Source organism: Cornus florida, unplaced genomic scaffold (genome assembly GCF_030987335.1).
Source record: "Cornus florida cultivar Cherokee Brave unplaced genomic scaffold, ASM3098733v1 CherokeeBrave_3.0.0_Hap2_Chr07, whole genome shotgun sequence".
NCBI lineage: Eukaryota > Viridiplantae > Streptophyta > Magnoliopsida > Cornales > Cornaceae > Cornus > Cornus florida.
In genome coordinates this window covers 55,109,095-55,121,224 of record NW_026775577.1, presented here as the reverse complement: position 1 = coordinate 55,121,224, position 12,130 = coordinate 55,109,095, and the positions used below count along the sequence as shown (strand labels likewise).

At 39.7% G+C, this 12,130-nt stretch overlaps 1 pseudogene; it reads right to left on the bottom strand.

Moving 5' to 3' along the window:
- The window catches only part of LOC132266228 (uncharacterized), a 248,948-nt pseudogene that overhangs the window by 41,700 nt on the left and 195,118 nt on the right, over positions 1-12,130 (bottom strand).

The window sequence follows — 12,130 nt, the reverse complement described above, 5'->3', positions numbered from 1 at the left end:
AGGGTTTGCATGATGGATTGTTCTCTCTCGTTTTATTTATACAGTATCCTTATAGAGGTCCCATGCCTAACAAAAGCAGTCTGTGTTGTCTCCATCAAGTACACGCATAAAGATTTGTATAGGCATGAACATCATTAAGATTTCTCAATTTGTTTTGCAGGCATTAACCAATCTGATTTCATGGCTGGAAGTAATACGATCTCTTTGGACTTGATAGTTTCTTTCAGAGGTAGGGTAGAAGCTGTTGAAGGAGGACTGGTTGCCAGAATCTCACAATCCTCATCCGTCTATATCCATTCTCACCATCATGTCATGGATGAGTTTAAGTGGATAGATGATGTCGGCGCAATATCATTTTCGTCATCAACTCCATCATTATCATTTTTCAATTTGTCAAATTTAGGTAGGGAATTCTTCTAACATTTGAACCCTTGAGTGTTTTTCCTATCACTGCTCTCTTGTTCCTTAAGTTTTTTTTCATATATGTTCTGAGTAAGCATGCTCCCTAATTGGAAATATGTTATTCTTTGGTTTATCCCGTAAATTTGTTTGGTATGGTCCAAAAAGGATGATTTTCATTTGGGTTCTGCTATTCTATTTTGATGAACTCAAAATTTTAGCTATTGCATCTGTTGGGTTCTTGTTGATCATATTTTGGAAACCAAAGTTTTTGTGAAGGTCGGTTTTCAGCACATGCAGTGTTTAGCTTTGGAAACATTCAGTTTCGATTTAAAATAAATTTTCTATGAATTTTTTATAAATAGTTGTGCAGATTGCAATCCAACATAGGACTAAAACTTTTATATTACTTTTCTATTTCCTGTTAAGATTTATTTTCACACATTAGAAAGGGATATCTTTTGGGGCATGATTTTTACTTTGCTGAAAAATATTATTATTATTATTTTTTTATTCAAGTTATCATCTTCAATTATTAATTATTTACTATTCTTCAACCCTCAACTGAATTCCGGGCTCTGTCACTACAGGTAACTGACTTCTGGTCCCCTGTGCATAAATTGTCTTCCAAATATAGCATAGCTCGTGATGTTAAGCAGATTCTCAAAAAAACTCAATGCTATAAGGGAAGAACAGAAGTTTCAGCTCACTCAGAACATAGAGAGTACTAGGACGGATGAGGTTTACACTACTGATTCTTTTCTTCTTAAATCAGAGTCAGAGTCTGTAGGAAGAATGAGAAAAAGGAAATGTTAAGTTGGTTGATTTCAGGTGATTGTAGTACTAGTAGGGAGAGCCAAATTTCTGTCATTTCCATAACTGGGATGGGAGGGATTGGCAAAACAACACTTGCTAAACTTGTCTACAATGATAAAAGCATAACAAAACATATTGAATTTAAACTGTGGGTTAGTGTCATAGAGAATTTCAAATTGGACAGAATTCTAAATAGTTTGATGCAAGCCTTGTTTGGAGGGAGGTTCACACAATCCATGGACGACCTGAAAAGGGCACTCCAAGTTTCTTTGAAGGAAAAACGTTTTTTGCTGATTCTTGATGATGTGTGGACCGAAAATTACCATGATTGGGAGCGGCTAGAAACAATATTAGGAGAGGGGGAAAGGGGTTGTAGAGTTGTGGTGACGAGTCGAACCAGCAAAGTTTTTGGCATTGATCAATATGCAAAATATACCAGTTGTCATCAGTATCCCTTGCAAGGATTGAGCGATGATGAATGTTGGTTATTGTTCCGTAATGCATTTTCAGGCAATCATCATATGGTGTCAAAGGTAGAAGACATTGGTAGGGAAATTGTGCACAAGTGCAAAGGCTTGCCTTTGGCCATAACTGCAATGGCAAGACTCGTCATGTCGATGTGAACAATTGGGAAAACATACTTAAAAATTATAAATGGGACGTAGAGGAACAAAATAGTAAACCCGAAGAACCCATAATTTTGCCTGCTCTGAGATTGAGCTTTGATCGTCTACCTTCTGATCTGAAACAATGTTTTGCGTATTTCTCCACATTTCCTAAGGCTTATGAATTTTATAAGAATGAATTGGTGAAGTTATGGATGGCAGAAGGATTTGTCCAGATCCATGAGATGCAAGGAATAGAAAGGATAGAAACTGGAGAGGAAAAAGGAGTTCGATATTTCGACCATCTTGTAGCAAGGTCTTTCCTTCAAGAGGAAAAAATAATAAGACCGCATCAACTAATAAGTTCCTCTAATTCAGTTCTCTTGAAGAAATTGCGTAACGCCCATAAAGGTGAATATCTACCCCCCACCACTAGATACATGATGCACGACCTTATTCATGACTTGGCATTGTCTGTTTCCAGACCCTGTTGTGGCCAAGTGAGTGATAATGAGCCAATACTTCATCTCACAGAAAAATCTCGCCATGTATCACTCATATGTGAAAATGTCAAGGATCCTGTTGCGGTGATACTTGGCAAGTGTAGGAAGCTACATACTCTTCTATTGCCTGGTGACTCCTCCAATGACTTTGGTGGAACACTTGACAAAATGTGTCACACTTTGAAATACATTCGCGTATTGGATCTGAGTTCAAGCACACTCTTGAAGTTGCCTAAATCAATTAAAGAGTTGAAGCTGTTGCGCTACCTTAACCTGTCTAAAACAGATATTAAAAAGCTTCCCAATTCAATATGTAGCCTCTACAATTTGCAAACCTTGAAACTCCTTGGTTGCTATTGGTTGCTTGAGTTGCCCAAGGATTTAAATAACCTGATTCACCTGAGACACCTTGAGCTAGATGACATTTTCTGGTACAAGTGCTCCAGTGTGCCTCGAAGAATGGGGAGTGTAACAAGTCTACACAATCTGCAAACTTTTCCGCTTGGTCGCCAGGAAGGATACAGAATTGAAGAACTGAAGAACATGCTGTACCTCACTGGAAAACTGTGTATTTTGAAGCTTGAAAATGCAGTGAATGCAGGGGAGGTTAACTTGAAGGACAAAAGAAGGCTTTGAAAGTTGGTTTTCGAGGGGAGCAACAGATCAGATGTCCAACAGCAAGACCGGCAAGCTGATGAGAAGGTACTTCAAGACCTGGAACCTCACTCAAAGCCTGGACGAGCTCAAAATCTGTAATTACGAGGGTAATGGAGTTCCAACTTGGATGATAAATGGGCTGCTCCAAAATCTACAAGTTCCTACTCTACATCATTGCAAAAGTTGCTAAGTCCTCATTCTTGGACAACTACCTAAACTTAAGGAGATCTACATTAAAGGAATGCAGGACTTGGAGGAGAGGCGTGATGAGCAGTTTGATTCCGCTACCAGAGTTAAGTTAAGCAGCTGCCCGAAGCTAAGGAAGTTGCCACATTGCTTTCCTAAAATTAGAGTTCTGAAGATCAAAAAGTGCTACTCGTTGAAGGCTCTTCCAAAGACCCCTTCTCTGATGTTTCTAATACTTGTTGAGAATCTGGCTCTTGAATACTGGAATGAACTTAGCCAATCTACGATTCAAATTTACAAGAACCAGCCAGAAAATGATATTCAGATGGGGCAGAACAATTCTGAAAAGGATCAAAACCAGCATATTAGCTCTTCCGATAACAGCAACAAGCCCATGATATGCTGTGGTGAAGTTATAACGAGGTCAGTGCTCCTTAATCTTTTGGAATTTACAATAATCGGTAGCCCCAGACTGCAGGTTTTGCCAGATTTCTATCCACAGAAGCTAATGATAAGTGGATGTGAGTCACTGCATTCCCTTCCGCCTCCCAAAATGGCAAAACGAATAATGCATTTAGAATTGAGCGCATGCCACAATGATGAGTTAGTACGTGCCATACCTCATGCCCCTAATCTTTACTCCTTGGTCATCTCCAACATCTCGAATCTATTCTCTCTTCCTAGATTACCCAAGCTTCCTGAGCTTCACCACATCTACATACGTGGATGTGAGGATCTCGAGTCTTTGTTGAGGGAAGGCGGATGCTGGCAAAGCATACTGAAGCTCAGAACGTTATCAATTCGCGATTGTCCCAAGCTAAAAGCTTTGCCGGATGAAGGGCTACCCACCACACTTGAAGTTTGGTAATTCGATCATGCACCAATCTTCAGTCATTGGGGCCCCAGTGGGTGTTGAAGAACCTCACTTCCTTCAAAGATATTTACATTGAGGACTGCCCAGCACTTCAGTCCTTGCCTACAGAGGAGCTTTCCACCTCTCTTCAACATCTGCGTATTCAAGGATGCCCCTCATTGACGGAGCGATGTGGGAACAAGGAAGGTGGGGGTCAAGATTGGTCGAAAATCATGCACATCCCAGATCTGGAGATTGAAGCATCTTCACCACCATCCACATTTGCATCGTCATCAGCATGTTGGCCCCAACATTTGAACTTATGTAAAGGTACATACACTTGTTTTTTTAAAGCTAGCTAGCAAGCAACAAATTCTATTTATTACATCAACTTGGTCCAAAGTTTATACTAAAATTATTAATCCCAAAAATGTTTGGTCTATGGGTTTGTAGATTTTGATATGAATGTGTTGTACAACACTGGAGGATCGACTCACCGTGACCGTCTCAACTTGTTAAATCGCAGTTTGGGAACAACTGCTATTGGAGTCAGTCAATCACGAAAAAAGCAGAAGTCATCAATGGAGTCTTTATTGACGAGAGAACAAAGGTCAGTCAACTACTGATATATATGGAAATTTGGCAGCCTTGTGTTTTTTACTTTGTGGAAATCAGTGCCACTTCCACGTTCCTAGTAGGGAAATTACATTTGTTGAACCGTACCATAGGAAATTGTTGACTTGGTGTAGTACGGACATGCCGAAACCAATGGGCTTGTGACCCGTCTATCGCACTATCATCAAGTTTGAGAGTGTGAATGTTTAAGCGAAGGTCAAGAGTTTTACATTTATAAAAGTCACTACTACCTTTCACTATAAATATAGTTATGGCGAATAGGGATCGTCCCAAGGGATTGTGAGGGTCGAACAAGGTTGCGGAATCCTTATTAGGACTAGTAGGTCGAGTGATCAAACAATTGGTTGGTTGGTTGATTAGACTAGAGAGCAACTAAATTAAACTAAGTGATAATAAAAGAATGCAACTAAGAACAGATAAGAGAGAGAAGAGTCTTGGGGTTTAGAGATCACCACCAAGTAATGCATTTCTATACCATTGACAAGTGACTAATGAGGGCAAATGGTGTGTTGCAATATTGGTGTGTGTGTGTGTGTGTGTTTGGTTGATTCAACAAGTAAGGATGGCTAGTCAAGCATGTATTGTCTAAATATCATGTGAAAGGCACAATATATCTAAACAATGAAGCATATATTGTCTAAACAACATGTGAAATGCACAATAGATCAAAATAAGTCATTAATCCTTTCATTAAGCTCATAATCCAAATACAACACAAGGTTAGATACATATGCTACTTGCATTCAAAAGCATGGATCATCAAACAACAAGCATAGATTGTCCTCCCATTTAACACTACACTACAACTACACTACTAGCATGAAAATAAACTAAGGGAGAGGCACAATCCATCAAGTAATAAGTATGAACCATCAAGAAAATCACAAGAGCATTTCATTAAGCACTATATTTTGACAATTTCTAAATTTATAGCATCAATACATATAGACATACATCAATAACACAAAAAATAGAGACAAGCACATGAGCATCTATTCTAACATGCATAGACATATGGATTGAATGAAATGATCAATTGAAAGCATTTAACCACATAAATCATTGAACAATCAAAATCTATATATATCCAAGTGTCAAAACATTAATTACAATACTAATCCCTCAATAATACATAAGATTAAGATAAAGAAAGTATGCTTGGGGCTAACTCTAGCCCTAAAAGGATGTCTAGCCACTCATGGTGATGTTACTGCAACTCTCAAGGGCTAACTCCATGGAAGAGATTTGCTCCTTGGTTGATGAAGATTCTCCAATGGTGTCTTTAGCCTCCTCCTCTTTTCTTCTACCCTAAGAATAGCCTCTAAAGTTGTATCTACCAAATGCTAAGTGTCTCCCTCAAAAAGTGCATCATATTCCTTTTATAGGTAGGTCAAGTGACACACAAAATGAGCTGAGGTCGTGCAAAGCATATTCCCCAATGATTGGATAAAGGATAACTTTCAATGACTTGGAAATTTAACTTTTTCACACTGGAGGAAGTTCGATCGATCGAACCTTGGACTTAGATCGATCGAACTTGGTTGAGATCTATCGAACTTAGGCTGGATCGATTTTCTATGATAGTACTTTTTGGATAAAGACAAATCTAAGATATTTTGAAGATATTTTTGGAAAAAGGACAAAAGTGGTTGGTAGGGTGGTACAACTAGATAAGATCAATCATTTGAATAAGGACAAAGTAGTTCGATCGATCGAAGAATGATGTTCGATCGATCGAACTTTGATCGGAGATCGATCGAAGATGTTGATTTCCACCTTTTTCTTCCACTTGGCTCCTTTCTTTGTTTCATCCCAAAATTGCTTCAATTAAGCTCTTATTTGGCTGAGTTAGCTTATTTTCGGGATAAGTGCCTGAAAATAGAAATAATACGAAGTCAATCTAAAACGGTAAAGTAAGATAAATAAAGGTACTAAAATGCCTAAGCTTAAGGGGTTTAAATACGCACTTTTCAGCGCTCATCAGCTTGGTTCAATTTGTGTGAAGTAAGTAAACTCAGTCGAACCAGGCCACTGTAGAAAGAGAGAAGAAAGAGTTCTTAATTTCCTTAAACAAAAAATGACTTAAAAAGAGTAGAACGAATTGCAATATAAATCACCTAAACTGAAATGAAAGTTAAAGCTACTGGAAATAATTAAGAAATAACATAATCTAGAAAGAAACTGAAATTAATCTTGTTCAGTCAGGGCAGTAGAATACTATGCTTTTGGCTTGATTTGTGGAGAGGCCTGAGAAGAGTGACAAATTTTCTAGTGCAAATTTGAGAATAGAAACTTAACTTCGGCTTCCATGCAAGTAGGAGATCATTTACAAATGTGAAATGTGTAATCGATTTACATTTCCAATGAAACTTGAAAGCAGTGTTGCTTGAGGTAATTTTTTGAGTAATGGAAAAGATTTTTGTTTTTTCCCAAGCATGGAAGAGAAATTTTTCATAAAAATGACAAAAAAGAATGGGGAAAGTGAATCCCCCTGCCACAGAAGTTTTACTCCCCTAAAATAGCCATGAAATTACCCATTAACTACTATGGAGAAAGATGTGGATTTTAAGTGTACCATGACCCATTTAATGAAAGACGAAGGAAAATTTAGGAGTGTCAAAGCATAAAAAATGAAGTCCAAGCTTACGGAGTCGAATACTTTTTGGAGGTCTATTTTAAGGGCACGCTTAGGGGTAGAAGATGGAAGGTGTAACCCTTAAACCAAGAGAATATTGTCACTGATGTTTCTCCCTTGGACAAATGCAGATTGGCTTGAGTCAATGACATGGTAGAACATGTTTCAATTAGTTAGCCAAAAGTTTTGCAATGCATTTGTGTAGTGTAATAAAAAGAAATTGGCCTAAACTCATTAACAGTATTTGAAGGTGTTTGGCCTGAAAAAAGCTGGTGCCGGTTCCGATAGATCCAAACAATATTCCAGAAGGAAGACTGTGGGACCAGGCGATTGTGTTGAGGTCTGGAATGAACACCTTTGGGTTCTTTTTGCCTTTGATAAAAGACTTCGGGAAAGTTAATTGGCTAGGAAGAACTGTAAAATTACTTATGAAAGTAAAGGAATTATCTAATGAAAAATAAAGTGCAGGACTGAAACTATTCATATTGAAAGTGCATTGCAATGAGAAGTAAAGTTGTATTGAAATGCTTTGTTTGGCGTTGAGCAGACCTTCTAAGTTACAATATCATGTCCTATTTATAGAATTTAGTAATGGTAGCTTATATGTAACCGCTTACTTCCTAAGCTTCCATGTGTCCCATGACTTTGTATGTAACCGTTTGTAATCGCTTGCTTCCTTGGTTGCCTACCATGTGTCCCAAGACTTTCCACTGGAATGTCGTAGTACCTTTCCATTAGACCGACCAGTTTCTTAGGCTGCCATGTGTCCCATGACTTTATATGTAACCGCTTGTAACAGCCCACTTCCTAGGATGTGTCCCATGACTTTGCATGTAACCACTTGTAACCACTCACTTCCTAGGTTGCCATGTGTCCCATAACTTTACATGTAACCACTTGTAACTGCTTGCTTCCTTAGCTGCCATGTGTCCCAAGACTTTCCACTGGAATGTGGTAGTACCTTTCCATTGAAATCGACCAGGGTAATCTCCTACTGGAATGTGGAAAATAAGGGTGTAAACATTGCCCCCCAAATTTGATGTGCCTAATATTCTTTGAAGAATTGTAAGGCATATCAAATTTTAGATATGAGTGAGAATTTGCCATATGATATTCCTATTGTTAAGGAATTGAACAAGTAGAACTTTTCAGTCGGAATGTACCATTGGGCCGAAAACTTTTAAGCAGCTTACTTATTTAACGAAGATGAAGATTTGAAGCCTCACGTCCAATTTCGTTGCCACCCGAGGTCTACGAGGAGGACGAATTTATACATCTTCTAGCCAAATACATAGTTAATTGGCCAAGTTTTACCCCTTAAAAATCACAAGATGTGAATTTGGGACAAATAAAATAGTAGCATTTTTTTCCAAAATTGGAAGAAAAATACTATGACCATTATATTCTTCAAGTGGAAGAATATACAACGATTGAGAAATATGTGCCGTTTCCGAAGGAAAATCTGCTGTAGAAAATCTTCTTCCAATGGAAGAAGTGATAATGGCTTCCTATGGAAAAGTTTGTCGACCTTCCTTATGGCCAAGCCACAGTCTTGCTGGGAGAAGTTAGCAAGTTGGCTTGTATTTTCTGGCCAACCTTTGGGTAAGTTGTTCATTGGATGGCCCCTAAACACCACTGGAATTGGGTTTGGGTTTGCCAAAGGAATACTCCTCCTCCGGCGAATTGGATTTACTCCTTGATCGGGAGGTTTCCTTAGAGGGCGTTCAATTTCAAATGCCATTGGAAAGGCCATAAGTGGCCTTATGGTGTGCTTGTAGGCTACTGAATGTTCAAAAGTGGAACATTCTGTTGGACCAGAAATTAAACTTTCTGGACTGTTGCTGGTGGAGGGTTCTGCACCTCAAGTGGAACCTGCACCTGCGATGGAAGTGGTTGAGCTACTGCTAGTGGAATCGACTTCACTACTGGCGGAATTGACTTCACTGCTGGCGGAATCGACTTCACTGCTGGTGGAATCGACTTCACTACTGGCGGAATCGACTTCACTGCTGGTGGAATCGACTTCACTACTAGTGGAATCGACTTCACTGTTAGTGGAATTGACACCACAGGTGGTGATTGTTCAGCTCGTGGAAGGGCTTTTACGCGTTGTTGGCACCTTTGCCATTCTCGAAATCTTTCCTTGCATTCTCGAGCAAATTGCTTACATTTTTCTTCCACCCTTAGGTAACTTTAGTAGCGCTCTTCACGTTCTTTGGCTATCTCTCGGTGGAGCCATGCCTGAAACGTATTAGCTTCTAGTTGAATTTCTTCTGAAACAGCACATAAACTTTCATCAGAAAGTCCAATAGCCTGTTCAATTTCAATTTCGGCAGAATCTTGAACAGATTTACCGTGATGTGCAGGTGGCACCTGCACTGTCTGTACCTGTGGCATGGAATGCATAGGTTAATAATAAGGACTCCCCTCAACAAACGTACTTGGCCTGTTCACCGGAATGGCTGATTATTGAGTAATATTAGGTGGAAAGTATGGCTGATTACCTGATTGACCGGCCTGAGCCGTACCCTGACAAAACCCAAAATGATGCCAATTGTTAGTAAAAACATCATGACAAACCTGTTGAGGAATTACCACAGGATTCTGCACATACTGTTCCACTAGAATAGACATCGATTGTGCATATGGCATCTGCGTCGTCTGCGCCTGTGGCATGGAATGCACAGGCTGATAATAAAGACTTCCCTCAACAAACGTACTTGGCCTATTCACCGGAACGGCTGATTATTGAGTAGTATTGGGTGGAAAGTACGGCTGATTACCTGATTGACCAGCCTGAGCCGTACCCTGAGAAGACCCAAATTGATGCCAATTGTTAGTAAAAACATCATGACAAACTTATTGAGGAATTACTGATCGGTTGTCAATTATACATCAACCTTCGCAATAGCACGAATCATTGTAAAATAGGGCTATTGGTCGGGTAAGTCAAACCACTGGGACTGCGCTAATCTATGGCAACCTAAGTGTCTAGAGTTTTTTTAGAATGATACGGGTGTTCATAGAGGATTTGTTGGTTGTCACTTAAGCTTATGAAATTAAGATGCATAAAATAAAAGATTGTAAGAATTTAAATGAGATTAAATACAAATAAAAAGGACTAGGGAAGTGAATCCGCCTCCATCCCTATACACATGCCAGATTAGAGCTAAATTGGGGAAAAAAAATATATAATAGTTAAGAAATATATAGCAACACATCGTTGCCATATAATCAATAAGATGTACATTAAATCTCAAGCAAGCATGATCCATCAAAGGTGAACATGTTTAGACTACCTAACTAAGGTGTAGCTTAACAATATTTACTTGAATGAAATATTATCAAGCCCTAGATAAAATGATAAAGCACATGAAGGTAAGAAATAAGCATAAACCATCAAAGGCATCACCTAAGCAATGATCTATCAAAGTTCTCCAATTCCATGCCATTAAAACCATTCCATGATCCAACTTCCATTGTCACTATGAAAGTGCTAGCAATGTGATTAGGAAAAGTAACCATCTAAGACAAGATGAATAACTCAAAATAACCATTTATAAACATTTAAAATCCATTACAACAAATAGAGGGCTCTAGATCATGGAAAGACCAAAAATATACATTGTTGTCCCAAAATATAACCTAAATTAGAATATGCTTACAAGGGAGGGGCCTCATCACCTCCCTAGATGGAGGTTTAGTTACCCATGGGAGCCTTAAAAGAATGAAGAAGCTTGGGTGCAACCTCCATTTTCGAGCTCCCTCCTTGTAGCTACAAGAACTCTATCTCTTTGCTTTCCTCCCTCTCCAAAAATCTTACCAAGATGAGATATATCCAATGAAAAATCAAATCCCCCTTTTCTATCCTCCAAAACCTACTCCCCATACTCCAAAATCCCGAGCTCCCCCTGTGGCTCAATCTCAACCACATAAAAAGAAGATAAGGGAACACAAATGCTAACAAAAAGGGGCAGGTGAACTGCCTGCATAGGGACGGCTGGTGCCCACGAGGCGCCGGTGGGCGCCCGCGGAAGCTGCGGCTCGCGAGGATGGCTCTGGAGTGTTTGGCGGGCGCCCGCGGAGGCGCGGTGGGAGCCCACGGGAGGGCACGGGGGCTCCTGCGGCTGCTATGCAAGGCGCCGCGAAACAAGGCAGTGAGGTGAGCTATTGGCGGGCGCATCGCGGGAGCTCCGCGGGCGCCCGCGGAGGTCTGTGCTCATGGCCTGCAGTCTTCTCTTTGGCCATTTTGGATTGGCCCGACAACACAATCGTTATACTGGAATCAATGCCACAACATTTGTGCACATGATGGTTCACGAACTTGGCCTAGATAATGGTCCCTAGCAACGGCGCGCTTCGATTCTTCAAAAGAGTGTCAAAACCGCTTTCTTTAACCATAATTGGGGAGACCAACCTGAAAGAAGATGAAAACAAACAAATAAATCTAAACTATGCATTAATATCAACTAATGGACTTAACTAATGCAAATAAGGGCGCTTGAATATGAAATATTCGGCGCTTATCAATTACCACATGATTCTATACATAATATTCCACTAGAATAGACATCGATTGTGTATATGTCATCTGCACTGTCTGCACCTGCGACATAGCACGAAAATATTGTTCACATTGGTAGCACTTTTCACATTCGTGTGCCATCTTTAGGAAGTACACTTCACATTCTTCGGCCCTCCTTTGGTTGTACTCTTTGTAACGACCCGGATTTCTCAACCCGGTGCGTTAGTGATGAACTAGAAGTTGACCCGATAACGGACCCGAAATGCGGAAGTGAAAGAAGCCAAATGACCTCAAGAGATGTACGTCATCCCTAAG